We start from the raw sequence: 17,327 nt of genomic DNA, 5'->3' as shown, positions 1-17,327 counted from the left end.
GGTTTCAAAGTAAGAAGCCGTCTGCCCGTGGCCTTCTCCGGGCTCCCAGGGAGAAGCAATATTGTGTGGCATTGTGCAGCGGCGGGAGCCTCTCCTTCGAGCTCCTGCTCCCATTCAGATGCCTCCAGGATGGGGGGGGAGTTGGGGGGTGGGGGATAAAAGCCTCCTGGTTTGGGGAGCTGGAGATTATGCCTTTCATTCGAGAGCGCCTTCTCCAGGGCTCCCCACCACGCTGGGTACCAGTTGTCTCCCCCCTCAAAGTGACGGGGAGATAAAAGGCAATGCGTTGGCTTCATCCCACCTCCGGGGAGAGCTCAAATCAGCCTTTTGTCAGCAGAGGATAAGCGCCACCATTTTAGGAAGGGTTGTTGTTCAGCTGCTCTGCTAGAAGGGTTCATGTGGGCTCTCCCCCGCCTCCCCTGTGCCGTGGTTTCCCAGCCCTGAGTGGGGGCCTGGGGAAGCTGGTACATGCTTTCTGATTGAGTGCCCACACCCACCAGCCCTGAGACGGGTGGCATCGTGGGTAGCAGGCAACCCCTGGACCATAGGGAAGGGCGAGGATTGCACCAGATCGAATTCTGCCTGAACTGTGCCGTGCAGACCCCACGAGGGCCCGAGCTCTTTGCTTAGAGCAAATTTGCAGTTAATTGTGTGTCAGAATAACGTATTAGAAACAGCAGCGTCTGAACCATGTGCAATTCCTCTCCTTTCAAGCCTTTGTCTGCCCAGGGCTGGAGGGGCTTGTCAGAGCATCTCTGAGACAGGCTGGTGGCAACCCCCCCACCCCCATCAAAAGCAGCCCCAGAATCGCAGTGACTGTCCCGGAGCCCCAGGCAAGATAAAAGGCCAGTGGTGGCCTTGAAGGATGCCCGGCTCTGTCCATGAGGCCAGGCGGGGCCAGAGATCTTCTGGCAGCTGCGGCGCCAAGGCAAGCAGTTTGGTATTCCAGGCACATCCGGTGTCTCGTGCATCCAGGGACTGCAATCAGGTAGCTTATGGGGATGCAAGTCACATCGCCTGGACCATTGCCGCAGTGAACTGATTCATGCTGCTACTTTGAGGCGGGGAGAAGGGACAGCGGGGCCCGGAGACAAACCAGCCTGGCTTTATTATACGGCTGCTGTCTTCAAGCTGGAATATCCCAGCCTCTCCTGTTCCCTCTCTTTCTGCCGAGCCGGCACTAGATGTCTACCTGCAAAGACAGTGCTCACTCTGGCCCTTGGCTCTGACTGAACAATGGCATTATACAATGCATAAAGAGTACCCAGGCAACGGAGACAGGCACAGCTTAACTCACTCAGTGCCCAGTGGCTTTTGAACGCCCCTGCATTCAGCCTTTATCCCCAGCAGCCTGGGGCCTCCCTACCCTTTATTCCCCAACCCTCCCCATCACGAGCTTCCCTCGGTTTCTGCACAGGTCTGCAACGGAGCTGATGGCCATGAAATGAGGGGCACAAAGGAACCAGGAGACAAGTGCTCTTTCCCAGTGCTCTCTGACTGGGAAAGACTTCTGGAAGTGGGGAAGGAGACCTGGGATTTGGTCTCAGTTTTGCCATCAACTCACCAAGTGGTCTTGGCAAGTCCCTTCCGAACTCTGAGTTTCAAGTCTGTGTCTGCAAATAAGAGAAATGGGAACAGAGTTTCAGAACAGCTTTTCCAACCCTGACTATGATTCAGATTCACATATCTCAATGGCTTTGTTCTGGCATCAATTATTGATAACAAAGGATTCTCTGCTGTATCAATGATATTCTCCTGGATTGTGACCTTAAGGCCAGGCCACCGGTCAGGACAGTCAATGAATGAAATAAGCCAGGTGACCCCCATGGCACACAGGTGCCCACCTGCCCTGTCCGGAGAAGCAGCCACTGCTTGACTCCAGCTTGGAGCTGCCTTATAGGGAAAAAAAAGCCCAGTCTTATGAGGTCTTCCAATGTTTTAAAAAAGAAACCAGAAACATAGACATTTTAGGCAAAATGTCATAATTTTTCAATGTTAGCTCAATTTCTTGCCGACACCAGCAGGTCACACAAAGTCCCTATTAGGGACTTACCTGCTTGATAGGCTTTCAGATTGTAAAGTCAGGGCCTGGCATGGCAACTGGGTAGCAGGGGCAGCATCACATGGAGCCCTGGAGTTGTGGGATGTGCTGTTCCTGGGACTGGACGAACGACACTAGGCAAAGATACCCTTTATGTTTTAAGAAAAAAGAAGGGTGGATAAGAGAAATCAAACTGAACCCGATACCTTCGGATCTCCTGCCATCTAACACCCAGGCTCCTTCCTATGGAGCCTGCTAAATTTCACCACATCACTGCCCCTGCCACTCACCCCAGCAGGACCAGATGATGCACCTAGATTCCTGGCACCCATACCTCTATGTAGCCAAGGAAGTGATTCCACCACCTGAGTTCCTACCTGCTCACCCAGACACTGGCTTCCTGCACTCCGGGGTCTTAGTCTCTGCATCCTGCCTTCCTGATGCAAGCGCCACTCCCCAACAGGGGACACCTCCAAGCAAAGTCACATGAGGCCCTCAGGACCTGGAAGGGACTACAGAGGAGTTTCAAGCAGACCTCTGCCCAAGAAATCCCAAACTGGCTGTGATGTGCCATCAACTCAGTGTATAAAAATACATCCTGAAGAAGAGACGCCACATCTTAATAACATACCTGGTGGTCTCTGAAGCCACGAGTTCATATTATTTCAACAAGTATTGAACAACTAATATTTGCTGGCAGTGAGGAAAAATATTAGGTACAAGGAGTTCCTTGAGGGCCAGGAGAAAAGACAGACGCATACACACGTTCAGTTAGAAAACAACCAGGGAGCAGGCAATCTGGGGCTAAATGCAGCCGTCTTCTCTGCTGATGGAGGGATCATTATATTACAGCACCAGACTTGCTGTCAAAAACATCTTCACCAGACACAGCATTAATATGAGGCACAAGGCTGACTTCTTACTCACCACTGAAACATGAAATCAAAAAGCCTCTGTAGCACAAGAAGGTGAAAGGAGAAGGGGGTGATGTTGATATCTCTAAATAGACATGTTGGAGAATGGCAACCCACTCCAGTATTCTTGCCTGGAGAATCCCATGGACAGAGGAGCCTGGTGGGCTACAGTTCATGAGGTCACAAAGAGTCGGACATGACTGAAGCAACTTATTACAAATAGACCTGTGGAGGTACAAGGAGGGTGCCCCTCCCCACAAAAAAGGCACCAGTGGGAACAAAGATGGAGGTGTATGTAGAAAGTGGAAGGGTTTGGACGGTCCACTGGGTGAGCAGTCTCCAACTCCAGGGTCATTCATGCTGACTGGAGTGGTAGGAACATGGAAGGAGAGAGTTCAAACAAGAAAAAAAAGAGAGAGAGATCAATTAGGGCCCAATCATGATGGACTATAAGCCAACAGAAGGGTTTGCATTTTATTCTGTAAGCAATAGGGAGCCAGTGAATGTTTGTTGAAGGAGAGATTCCATCAGCACTGAGTTTCAGAATGAGTCTCCACATGATATATGAGAGCAGACTGGCAGCTAGGAGCATGGCCAGGAGATGGAAACAACAGGTTCAGGGAGCAGGATGGCAGCCTGAGCCAGGCCAGTGAAGATGGGATGGAGAAGAGGAGATGGATGTCATAAATGATACAGGGAAATAATCCCAACAGCTTGGTAATGGTTGGACACTGGTGATAACAAAGATGCCTGCAATGGTGGGGAGGATGATGGTGGCACCCTCAGAAGGAGGAGGAAGAACAGGTTTGGAGGGAGAAGAGGACAGCTGCAGACCCAGGCTCTGGACGGATGATTAGTCAAAGACCAGTGAGCAACCTCAGGGCTTGGCTGCATCAGTTAGAGGGTCCTAGAGTGGTATGGAGCTGGAGGGTACTGGGCAGAGGAATTCCCAAAGGGCTGCCATGGAGGAGCCATCATTCCACCAACACTCCCCATATGAGCTCCAGTTTCTGGGGGCCTGCAAAACCAAAACCTGAGCACCTGTGGGAACTGTCAACATTTGCTTGGTTAAGAGCCCCAACTGGAGACTCAGCAGCAGCTCCTCCATACACAGTAATCGGCATCTTTCACGGGGGCTTAGGGGAAACCGTCTCAAGTGATACCACTTCACACTCAGCACTTGACATTTCCAAGACACTCCACAGGCATTAGCTAATTAATCCTCGAGTCTGTTTAGCCCCCAAAAGAACTCCCAGAGGCTCCACTTGCACCCCACGGGAGGGGAGTTTCACACTCTCTGAAGCTCAGGTCACCCAGCATCGAGAAGACAGCCTTGCAGAGAGCCACTCGCCCACTCCCTTGCCTGCTGGTAACTCAAACCGCTGCCAGGCACATAGCAAGAGACCCTGAGAGAACAGCTTCTCACTGTGGCAGATGCTTCCTGGGAAAGAGACAGGAAGATGAAGAGAGACACAGGAGACCGGCGTCAACCCAGCTCAGCCCCTACTAGGAACCCTCCCCGTGCACTCAGTTTTTCACTCAGCGTATTTAGTGGCTGCTCCATCAATCCTCAAAATGATCCTGTGATAGAGACCTCTGCCTTAGGCTGGATTCCCCTCTGGAGTCCCTGAGACAAGGATTCAAGTGCAAGTAGTTTATTTGGGATGTGATTCCAGGAACCACCCATGTGAGACAGGGAAAGAGAAACAAGAAAGGGACAGAAGCCAACAGAGGGCATGTCATGGAGCACACCATTCCTGCAGGCAAGTGAGGCTCATTCTATAGAGAACACCACAGTTGTCCCACTGAGGGGCCAGGGAACTAGGGGATTTAACCTCAGCTCCCACCAGTCACAGGTGCATTAACTCCCCACTGCATCCAGCCCACGCCAGGTGTGTGCTCAGATCAACCCTTAGCCAGATGCCCCCAAGTGCTTGCCTCAGAAGCAGCCAGGTCGGAGTGCACAGGGATGGTAGTGCCCAGAGACATGAACTAAGTTTCAGCAGCACCTGTTTCAATACCACTATTCCTATTTTCATAGGCTCGGAAATGGACCTACTTGGCCAAGGTCACACAATGAGAAACTGATGGAGCCCAAACATGAACAGTTTGCCTCCAAAGTCTTGGTCTTTTCCACTGTCTTCCAGGTCTAGCTTTCCTCTTCTCCCCTCTTCCTCTTCATCCCAGAGACATAAAACAAGGGACAGGCCTGTCTGCTGGCAATGTTCCCTCTCTCTGAACTAGCCTCTCAAACAACTCTTTCCAGCAGCTTTCCCTGAGATAAAGGCTTGATGACAGATCTGCCTGTTGACAAAATCTGGAACAAAGCAGGGCATCTTTTCTTAGCAGCATCTATTCCTCCTTTAATTCATCTGATAACATTGTGCAGCGCAGACCTTCAGGGTTTCAGAGAGCTGTAAATTCCCCATGCGGATGCCACAGCTCGTGCTCCTGGCTTGTGCTTTGTTTTCCCCTGTGCACACCGGTGGTGAGTATCTATCACCAGCTGGAGGGTTGGATTTGGCAGGAGAGATTTCTATGCATTTGGGAGATTCATTTGCCAAGCACCAAGGACTACAGTCAAGTGTTGAGGGGAGCAGACAACCTGGCAATCGTGAGCCAAACCCTCTTTGGTAGGTGGTTCTCTCTAACCCTGAGAAGAAAAGCAGCGTTTCTCTGCTTTCACACCCCAGAACACACTGTCTTCTCATCCCCCCATTAGCACTGGCCCATCAGAGTCTAGCCCAGGAGGGAAGCTGGGGGTCAAGGAAGTGGTGGGTGGCCAGAGAGAAAGAAGGGACCAGGGATGCCCCATAGGACAGGGCACATACTTAGCGTGGCTACCAGCACTGGCAGTAGGTAAGGATGGCCAGCCACGAGCATCGGGTGGGGCCAGCTACAGGTAAAGGGCAAAAGGGTGACCAAAAGTCTCAGACAGGGGACTAGGCAGAGATCTGGCAGACAGGCAGGTAGACACAGTAGCCATCCTCTTTCAAAGGGATGCCGACATGGTTTATGCTGTTGTCAAGAGGCAATTGTTAAATTTTCAGGAAGTCTACCAGTAGTTGTTAAACACGGCCATTAGTAAAGATCAAATTATATAAATTATAATTAAATTATATTAAGAACAAAGATAAAAGGTACTCAAAACGTATTCTTTCCTACTTATTTTGCTGCATCTTACTATTCTCTATATTGTTGAGTTTGTTTATATTGATTATATCTGTATGATGGGAATTCTATATCATAGTGGCTACTGTGCTTCTCTTGAAATGAATCATGTTCGTAGTCTTCACACCATGGAATTTGGCAAATATTATTAATAAAAATTGGGTCTCCTTTTTTTTTCCCTGAAAAGCCTGGGTGCACTAACACGTATCAGCATACTACTGGTATTTGCTACCCTAAATCAAGCAATTCCTCCCTACCTGGCATCATGCTAGACATCTCACGTTTGTCATGTGACAGCCTGGGCAGCACACACCTGTAAGGCATGTGGGCTGTTAAAATGTTGAACCACTTTCATTTCGGTTGGTAAACAACTGCTGTCCCATGGATAGCCAGTGGGAATCTGCTGAATGACTCGGGGAGTTCAAACCAGTGCTCTGTGACAACCGAGAAGGGTGGGAGGAGGGTGGAAGGTGGGAGGGAGGTTCAAGAGGGAGGGGACATCTGTATACCTACGGCTGATTCATGCTGATGCGTGGCAGAAACCAACACAACATCGTAAAGACATTATCCTTCAGTTAAAAATAAATAAATTGAAAAAATAATAATAACTTCTGCCCCAGAGCCCCTGGTGTGTTCCTTCCATCCTAGCCACCAGCCCCTCCCCCAAGGCCACTAAAGGTTAGTGCCTGAGCCTTTTCTAGCACTAGCTGATAGCCATTGTTCATGCACTACAAGTTGGTAGTATTTTTATTATAATCTTTGTTTATAACCATCCTGTAAGTTAGGTATTATTATCACCCCTGTTCTATAACTGAGGAAATTGAAGCTCTGAGAAAAAACCCAATTCACTTAGAATCACACAGCTAGCTCAAAGCAGAGCCGAGATGAAGCTTAAGTTGGCCTGAGCCCAGCCAGAGTTCCCAACCACAAGACAGGGCCATTCCTTATCAGTGTGGAGGTCTGAAGGCTGGTTGCCCAGGCTGAGCTCCAAATACTAGGAGACACATAGAGCGAGCTGAAGCCTCAGCTCAGGTTAGCTGCGTAGAGCCCTGGATTCAGAGGGCAAGGGAGAGACCCACTTCATAAAACAGCGGCACTTGACTCATAGACTAGGTAAACCCTTGTTATTAGAATTGCAGAGCATGCCAGAGAGGGCCCTGCTGGCAAGGATGTTCTTGAGGTGAGAGCTCAGAGATCTAGCCTAGAACTCCTGAGGTCTCAAGACAAGACTTACCTGTGAGTCCAGGGTGGCGCAAGAGGCCTCACAGCTGAGCCACTAGACACTTTCTAGTGGCCTCCCCTCCCCTTCCCCTTTCTCTCCTCCCCTACTCTTCCCTTCTATGCCCAATCTGAGTCCTTGAACAGTGAATATAAAACGCCATGACTGCCCTTAGGAAGCTTACATTCTGGACTAAGGAGAAACTGCACATCTATATGAAAACTATAAAAACTAAATATTTGATGAACACAGCACAGGTGAGGTCACAAAGCCCATGTCACAGCTGAGAGACAACAGGAAAGCTTCCAGATGCCCTCCTCTGTTGTTAGACATGTCATCTATTGGACGACACAAAGGTTTTCTATCACTTCACTTCTCAGACATAATGTATAGCATGACCAACTCAATGGGCATGAATCTGAGCAGACTCCAGGAGATAGTGAAGGACAGGGAAGTCAGGCATGCTACAGTCCATGGGATCGCAAAGAATTGAACATGATTTAGTGGCTGAACAACAGTTTTAAGACTGAATCACCAAATTAGCAGTTTTCTGAAGGAAAAACCTCTGCTTTATGTGAAAATTACAAGAGCCCCCCTGATTTCAGAGATGCACATTGTAAGATAGAAAATTATATCCTTATGCTCCAAGGTCACTTGGACAAAGGATACAGCAAAGAGCCAGTCTCATCAAAGCTCTCCTTGAGGTTCAGTCATTCAGTCATTCGACAAATATTTCTTGAGAGCCCAGTACTGGGGACACCAACCACATAGAGCGGAAAATGCAGGCTTGCTCCCTGCAAGACCTCCAGCCAAGTGGAGAACAGTCATCACATTAGTAAACCAAACAAATAAAAATGCACTTATAAATAGAAATACATTCTAAGAAAGTACTGGATTCTGTGAGAGAAGGTAAAAAGCAAGGACCCCCTGCAACAGGTGGTCGGGGAGGATGGAGTAGAGAGGGTGGTCCAGGGAGAGGGATGCCCTGTGATGAAGAGAGTGTGGTGCACATGGTGTGAAAAGAAAGCCAGTCCAGGGAGCACAAAGTATGAGAAGGGAGCTAGTACGTGGCACAGAGCAAGGCCAGATCAGCTACAACTGTATCAGCCATGCAAGAGGTTTTGATTTTAATCCGAGCACAACTAGAACTTAGATAAAAGCTTTATGCAGAAAAGTGACACATGCTGATGTAGGTTTCAGACGGACTGTCTGGGCACTGTTTTGAAAATAGAACCATCAGGGACCTGGTAATCCAGCAGTTAATACTCCATGATTTCAATGCAAGGGGCGTGGGTTCTATCCCTGGTCAGGGAACATGCTGTGCAGCCAAAGAAATTTTTTTTAATAAAAATTTTTATTAAAAAATTTTTTTAAAGAATAGACCTGTTGGGGATGGTGGGAAGGGTTGACATGGGAAACCCAGTGAAAAGGCTGTTCCAGTGATCCAGGCAAGCAATGGTATGCCTGGGACTAGGATCCTGGCTACTGAGGAGAAGCTTGATTCAAGATTTGGAGAGAGCCAAGAGTATGTTGTGACTGACTGTGTATGAGGGAGAGGAGGAGGCTTTTGTGGACATTGCCCTTGAGTAGCTGGAGTTGCTGTTGACTGAAGAGGTGGGGGAGGGTGGCTTCCCTGGTAAAGAATCCACCTGCAATACGGGAGACCTGGGTTTGATCCCTGGGTTGGGAAGATCCCCTGAAGGAAGGCGTGGCAACCCACTCCAGTATTCTTGCCTGGAGAATCTCATGGACAGAGGAGACTGGAGGACTACAGTCCATGAGGTCGCAAAGAGTCAGACACATCTAAGCGACTAAGCATAGCACAGCACAATGAGATACTAGTATGTACACACCCACTTCTTATCTGAGGGGAGGTAGAAGAACTGCCAGGACCAGAGTGGTAGAAGCCTTGTGAAGTATGAACAGAGCCTGAGAGAGCAGGTACTGATGCTGGCCTGAACCCTTCTCATTTGTTTTCTCATCACAAGAAACACAATCAGTGATCTGAGTGGCAACATATAATATAGATGCTGCATGAGTATACAAGATGAAAAAAAACCCAAGTTTGTTGTGGGCTTGGAAGGCTTCATGGAGGAGACAATGTCTCCTCTAGATGTAGAAGGACAAATAGAGTCTAAATAGGTGAAGTGGATTGGGAAGGCATGACCTGACCTAGGGGACAGTGAAGGAAAAGTAGGCAAAAGCAAAATAGGGAGATATTGGAACTAGTACCCCTGTCTATCTCTCCCCCGTTGCCTGGACAGGACAGCAGCTTTCTCAGGCTGCCTTACCTGGTCTAGGGAATGCTGGTGGAGTTCTATTCTCCCTTTCTCTTTTTTTATTGTTCTGAGTCTTTGTTGCTGCATGCGTACTTTCTCTAGTTGCGGAGAGCAGGGGCTACTCTCTGGGTGCCGTTTGTGGGCTTCTCATTGCAGTGACATCTCCTGTTGCAGAGCCCAGGCTCTAGGTGTGTGGGCCTCAGGAGTAGCAGCTTGTGGACTTGGGAGCTGCAGCTACCCTAGTTGGCTTTAGCGTATGGACTACTGTGGCCCACAGGCTTAGTTGTTCCCAATGCATGTGGAATCCTCCTATACCAGAGATCAAACCTGTGTCCCCTACTTTGACAGGTGGATTCTTAACCACTGTACCATCAGGGAAGTCTTCCCTTTCTTTTTAAAACAGCATTATTAAGATGTGTGTGTGTGGGCACGCACTAAGTTGCTTCAGTCGTATCCAACTCTTTGCAACACTGTGGACCATATATTGACATACAATAAACTGCACATAATTAAATTCTAATCAGTTTTGACATGTGTAGACACCAGGAAATGATCACTGAAATTCAGATAATGAACATATCCATCCCCTCCAGAAATTTCCTTCTGCCTCTCTCCGCCTGCCCCTGTCCTCATCCCCCTGCACTACCAATCTGCTTTCTCTATCAATTCATTTGCATTTTTAGAATTTTATTTAAATGAAATCATATAGGATTACACTTTTTTCCTGACTTCTTCCACTCAGCCTATTTTGAAATTCATCCATGTCACAGCATGTACCAATAGTTTGTTCCTGGGACTTCCTTGGCAGTCCAGTGGCTAAGACTCTGTACTACCAATGCAGTGGGCCTGAGCTTGATCCCTGGTCAGGGATCTAGATCCCACATACCACAACTAAGACTTAGAGCAGTCAAATTAATAAATATACATTTTTAAATAGTTCATTCCCTTTTATTACTGAGTAGTATTCCTTTGTATGGATACACCCCTCATGATACACCTGCTCATCTGCTAAAGGATATTGAGTTGTTTTCAGACAGGGACTATCACAAACAAAACTGCTATAAGCAATTGTATACAAGTCTTTGTGTAGACATGTGCTTTCTTTTCTCTTGGGTAAATAGCTAGCTGTGGACTGACTGGACCACATAGTAAGTGTCCATTTAACTTTATAAGAAACCATCAAGCTGTTTTCCAAAACGTTGCAGCATTTTACTTCCCACCAGCAGCATATGAGAGTTTTGGGTGCCTCACATCACCAACACTTGGCGTGGTCAATCTTTTTCATTTTAGCCACTTTAAAAGGTGTGTAATAATACTTCATTGTGGTTTTAATTTGCATTTCCTAATGACTAATGATGTTGAGCATCTTTTCATGTGCTTATTACTCATTTGCATATTGTATTCAATGAGATGTCTGCTTAAATCTGTTGTCTATTTTTAATTGGTTTGTCTTATTATTATTGAAAATTATTTGTATGTTATAGACACAAGTCCTTCATAAGATATATTATTTGCACTTATTTTCTGTCTGTGACTTGCTTTTTTAATTCTCTTGACAGTATCACTCAAAGAGCAGAAGTTTTTAATTTTGATTAAATACAATTTATTATTATTTTTCTTTCATGAACTGTGCTTTCAGTGTCATATTTAAGCACCCTGCCTAAACAAAGGTTACAAAAACTTCTGTTTTCTTCTAGAAAGCCTATAGTTTTAGGTTTTATATTTATCATCCATTTTTGTACATGGTGCAAGTTATGGGTCAAAGTTCATTTTTTTATGGATATCCAATTGTACCGGGCCTTCTTGGTAGCTCAGCTGGTAAAGAATCCACCTGCAATACAAGAGACGCAGGTTTGATTCCTGGGTTGGGAAGATCCCCTGGAGAAGGGATAGGCTACCCACTCCATTATTCTTGGACTTCCCTGGTGGCTCAGCCAGTAAAGAATTTGCCTGCAATATTGGAGACCTGGGTGCGATCCCTGGGTTGGGAAATCCCCTGGAGGAGGACATGGCAACCCACTCCAGTATTCTTGCCTGGAGAATCCCCATGGACAGAGCAGTCTGGCAGGCTATAGTCCATGGGGTCGCAAAGAGTCAGATGTGACTGAGCGATTAAGCACAGCACACCCAATTGTACCAGCACCACTTGTTTAAAAAAGAAAGAGACTATTCTTTCTCTGAGTGAATTGTCTTTGCACTTCTGTCACAAATCAGTTGTCCACATATATGTAGGACTATGTATGCACTTCCAATTCCATTCCATTGATCTATTTGTCAGTCTTGATGCCAATAGCACACTGTCGTGATTACTACAGCTTAATAATATACCTTAAAATCAGGCAGTGTTAGTCCTCCAACTTCCTTCATTTTCAAAATTGTTTTGGTTATTCTAAGTCCTTTTCATTTCCATATGAATTGAAGAATCAGCTTGCCAGTTTCTACAGTTTCTATGCTACTGCCCACCTCCTCCTTGTCCTTGAAACATTTGACAAGAAAACAAATAGGAAAGAGACTGAGGTGGAGTTGGTGCCACAGCTCCGAACAAAGCAAGAACTCAGGAAGACTGACTGCATTGAAGGAATGCTCTCCCAGTCTCCAGGACAGAACAAGGGTGGTTTTGTGCTTCAAACAAAGCATCCCAGGGTCAAAGGTCATGGACACAAGCGCTCTCCATAGCCTGTCCCCTCCCTCTGGGCACAGGGCATTGCTTCTTGTTCCTCCATTAGAACACTCTCTCTTCTGCTCTGGTCTTTCCTGGTTGTTTTGGTGCAGTTTCTGGCCCTGAGGAGCTCCCAGGCTGTCAGCTTCTACATCTGGGTAACCATGGAGTCCAGAACAGAAAAAAGTGATCCCTCAGTAGACACCAAGGGGAAACGATAGAAAGAAAAGTAAATGGGCGTGTACACTGGGAAATCCAAAGGAATAACAATTGCTGGGCATTGCTTCAGTACCTTTAAAGGCAGTTTGGGGAGTTCTCTAGAAATAATAATAGCTACTACATAGGATAAGCTATGCTCTGTGCTAAACTTTGTACTCCATAATCTTTTCATTCAGTTCTTAAAGCATCCAGTAAGTGAGGAGTATAATTACACCCATTTTCCAAATGAATCAAGACCTGGAGAGGTTGAATAACTTGCCTCAGTCATTGCTTGCAAGTAGCAGAATCAGAAAACAAGAATCCAGGTCTACCCAATTCCAAGGCCCACACTCTAGATTGAACCCCAGGATGATTCTACCTTTAGGGATGAGGAATGGAAAAGCCTCATAGATGTGTACAGTCAGATTAGCATGACTTAATAAGCTGATACTATGAGCCAGGACTGTACTCAGGACCATCTGATATAGCCATATGTGACATGCATGCAGGGAAGATGACTGACTCTCCTCTAGACAACTTGGGAGGCCACACCCTGACCAGAGAAGGGAGGCCTTCCATGACAGATTTGAAAACAGAAAGGAAAGACCCAGGGGTGCCAGTATCTTGGGGAAGAGGCTAATCTGGTAGAGTCTTCACCCTGGAGGCCTCTTAAACTGGCTTAAGCACAAAAGAGGATTTGTGGCATTGGGCGGGCAGAGATGCCGTAGCTTTATGCACCGGGGGAGTCATACTCAGCAGGTTCTTTCCAGATGGCAGCTGTGTGGCCACCCACACCTCCAGGGTTAATTTCCCCTGCTCAAAAACCTCTCTTAAAGAGTTCCAGCAAAAATTTCAAGGCAGACTCTTATTGACCCAAGTAGGATCTTTCTGCTTCCCTGGTGGTTTAGACGGTAAAGACTCTGCCTGCAATGCAGGAGATCTGGGTTTGATCCCTGGGTCAGGAAGATCCCATGGAGAAGGAAATGGCTACCCACCCCAGTATTCTTGCCTGGAGAATTCTATGGACAGAGGAGCCTGGTGGGCTAAAGTTCATAGGCTCATAAGCAGTAGGATCATTCTAGAACCTATCCATGTGACACTATTGGATCAGTTCTGAAGTTCCATGTCACTCCTGCGTCACTGGATGAGAACCAATTCAGTTAAACCACCTTGCCAGGGAAAAGAAGCGTGAAAGAGCCCTGAAGGAAAGTGGAGGGACCATTGCCAGAAGATGGTCGGTGCAGCGGGCAGAACAACAGATGTTGGCTCTGACTTCTCCAAGACTCAAACGTCCAGGGCAGCCCCACCCAGCCCACAAGTCATCAACCCATAACACTGTGTTTGCCTTGCTGGGCTTCCCTTCTGTTATGGATCTTCGCAAACTCAGAAGCATGTGTCGACTTCCAGCTGCTGAATCCTCCTCCTTTTCCTCTTCCAGACAATGAAGTCCAAGCTCTGGCACCTACAACTTTCAGAAAGCATGGGCTTCTTTCTGCTTTAATGATGACCCTATTTCAGATTTATACATGCCTGTCCTCTTCTCCCAGAATCTGGACCTGTCATGTGATGCGCATGACTAGTGACAATGAGAAGGGCGTTTGAAACTAGAAATGTCCCCAACACCTAGACTGTATGGTCACTGTGTCCACTGTATCCTACCCAGGAGCATGTGGAGGAGGCCAGGAAGCAACATTTGGGTTGGCAGCTCTTTACCCCTCCTCCAGGTGTCTCTGCAAAATCACTCTTCGTCCCAGGTTCCAACAGGCCTGAGAGGCTTCTCCAAAAGCTACTGTTGGCTCCAATCAACTGGACAGTATAACACAGGACAGATGCGACCAAACCAACCTCTAGGACATCCAGGAGAGGTGACCAGGTCCCAGACTCCTAGGTCTTCTCTGGCCCACCAGTCTGCGGGCAAAGGAACACCAAACAGGGTAAGACAGACCCATCCCTCCTGGAGAGAAACAAGTGTATGAGATGTTTCACATGCAGCAGCAACAGCCACTGCAGCAAAAAAGGCAAGTTCAAAGGTAATTGGATGAGGAGTTTTAAGCACGGCTATTCCCGCAGCAAACTGCTTCATGAATACCCATCGGGATCTGTCCATATGGACAGCAGAAGGGCTCCTGCTGTTCTTTTGCTAATAAAAACTGTTGTGATTACATTTCCAATCCTCTCGGAATGGGGCCTCCGTGGGGCTGCAGCGCGGCATGCCGAGACTGCGTCTTTCTGGCTGATAGGCAGCACCCCCACCCCCGACCGGCCCTGACCTTGAAGGGGTGCAAAGATCACCACCCTCTGGCTGCATAAGGAAGGTGCTTAGGGGAGTCTGGGGCTGCACAGGTGTGTGTGTGTGTGTATCTGTGACTCTGTGGTCTCACACACGCTAAGCACACACACAGGAAAATCTTAATTAATGGAACAGCCTTCTATAAGTGGTTCCAGTTACTGGCATTTTCCGGTTAATCAGAGGTTAACCTGCGATTGTTTTTTTTTTATTTCACTCTCCTTGTGGAAGTCCATTAGTCTAGTTTCACCCCTACACTCATGCCTGAGCCCCAGCTAGTGTCTTTGTTAAGAATGGCCTCCCCTACCCTGCACATTCTATCAAAATTCTACCTGTTCTTTCTGCTCTGAGTCAATTCGAATGCTTCCTCCTGCATAAGGCTCTCTCAGATTGCTAGCCTCAGGTGGAGAAATTTTCCTCCCCTTGGAGAATACACTTATAAGGCACTTAACACATTCTGATCTTCTCTCCCCCCAGAAGTTCCAGGCTCTGTAGGTCATTGTCAGGGCCTTGCCTCAGAGGCCCCAGTGCCATCACATAGGACTTGGGATACAGTAGGTGCACAGTAACTGTCCCTTAAATGAATGAACATTCATTCCTTTTTTGTACACCTAAAACTAATATAATTTTAAGTCAACTATACTTCAATTTTTTAAAAAACTGAACATTCATTCTTGATACAATATGAATTTAGGGGCCTTGGGATCAAGGAAAATTCAAGACCTCCATAATACTAAATATTTTTTCATTTTCAAAGACAAACTCCTGCTTTTTTCACTACTTTCTTCATTCTCACAAAACTATTGTGTGTGTGTTCATGCTCAGTCACTCAGCCGTGTCTGTCTCTCATAGCCTTATGGACTATAGCCCACCAGGCTCCTCTATCCACGGAATTCTCTAGGCAAGAATACTGCCATTTCCTCCTCCAAAGGATCTAGCTGACCCATGGATCAAACAGAGTCTCCTGCATCTCCTACATTGACAGGCAGATTCTTTACCACTGAGCCACCCCTAATTAAAAAGCGCAATTCATTGGGTATGTATTGATTAAGAACGTATCCTCTGCAAGTTCATTCTCTTCCCTTGGAGTCAGCACACACAAACTTACAAACACACGTATGTACACACAAGTAGATGGGGTGTCACTATTTTTTTTTTATCTCCAATATACAAAACTTCTTGTTTGCAAACATCAGTAAGAAAGCAGTTATTCACTTTCTCAAAGAGTTCTTATTTCACTTGAGGAGTCATCCCAGGTTCCCCTTCAGAGTGGGTTCTCCCAGCATATCTGAGGGTTCGTTCATTGACATTAACTGCTTGACTACAAGGGTAAGGAAGCTTCCATTGGCTGTGGTTCTGTAAACTTCACTTAAGTCTAATCAAAATGATGATGAAGCACCTCTGAGAGGACTGAATAAAACCAACGGGCAAATGAAGTTCCCTTTGCAAAAATACATCCATTTACAGACAACACATTAAGGCAGAACTTGTAACGTATGACTCTGCCTCTAAACCAGTCATGTGGACTCATGCTTGTCACCTCTCTGGGCCCCGATTTCCCTGTCTGTTGAGTGAGGTCAAGAGGGTTGGTAAGGCAGCTGAGCTCTAGGGCAGGAGTTTATCCCTAGAGTACAATATAAATGGTACTTGACCAAAGATATTTGGTTGAGTCTAGGAAACATCAGTGTCCTCCCACATCATTGCCACCAACATTCAATCATCCTGAGTGTTCACTTTGCTGCAGAAACAACTCCAAAGTTGCTGTGGCTCAATAAAACAAAGGTTCGCTGCTGCTTTTCCTAGACTCATTAGAAAAGACCCTAATGCTGGGAAAGACTGAAGGCAAAAGGACAAGGGGGTGGCAAAGGATGTAATGGTTAGAGCACATAATTGACTCTATGGATATGAATCTGAGCAAACTTGGGAGATAGTAAAGGACAGGGGAGCCTGGCATGTTGAAGACAATGGTGTTGCAAACAGTCTAACACAAGTTAGCAACTGAACAACAACGAAGAATGAACTTAAGTCTCAGGAGAACTCTGCTCCACACATTGACTCTGGAATCGAGGCCAGTAGCCTCCTCCCTCACTGCAGCAGAAGGAGGGACATCTGTAAGATCTTCCTTGTTCACCCCAGAAGGGAATCCCCCAACTTCAGTTGACAGTCCATGGCCAGAGTAGTCACATGGCTCTGGAGAAGCAAATAGTCTATCAGTGATGTGATCACCATGGTCTCTGCCACATGCAAGGACACCCCCCACTCCTGCTCTCCAATCTACAGAGTCAACTAAGTCACTCCTTTATCTCTGTAGAGTAAAGCCAGACTGTCCCCCAAAAAATTATTCTCTGTAAGAAAGCCAACAGGGTATCAGTGTACCCAGTCACAGGGCCAATGTCACCAGGCCTTGATGAAAGGTCAACAAAGCCCTTGTCTATGGCAAAAAAGTGTCTAGTTGGTGCCACTTCCAAACTAAACCAACCCAGCCACTCCCAGCTTCAGAGCAACCCCAACCCCTACTGCCATGGTGCTGACAGGACTGGTACCCAGCTGCATGCCACC

The 17,327-nt window shown here is 47.0% G+C and overlaps 1 long non-coding RNA gene across 2 annotated transcripts in view; it reads right to left on the bottom strand.

The window, feature by feature from the left end:
• The window catches only part of LOC122709357, a 172,957-nt gene that overhangs the window by 88,955 nt on the left and 66,675 nt on the right, over positions 1 to 17,327 (bottom strand). The window contains exon 4 of one of the 2 annotated variants that reach the window (XR_006345491.1): positions 1,560 to 1,613. The exons of the other annotated variant lie outside the window; for it this stretch is intronic. This is a non-coding gene — a long non-coding RNA (uncharacterized LOC122709357). Of the gene's footprint in view, positions 1 to 1,559; positions 1,614 to 17,327 lie in introns of those variants that run through there. 2 annotated transcript variants of the gene reach the window in all.

Source organism: Cervus elaphus, chromosome 15 (genome assembly GCF_910594005.1).
Source record: "Cervus elaphus chromosome 15, mCerEla1.1, whole genome shotgun sequence".
Lineage (NCBI taxonomy): Eukaryota > Metazoa > Chordata > Mammalia > Artiodactyla > Cervidae > Cervus > Cervus elaphus.
This window is presented reverse-complemented; position numbering and strand designations above follow the sequence as displayed.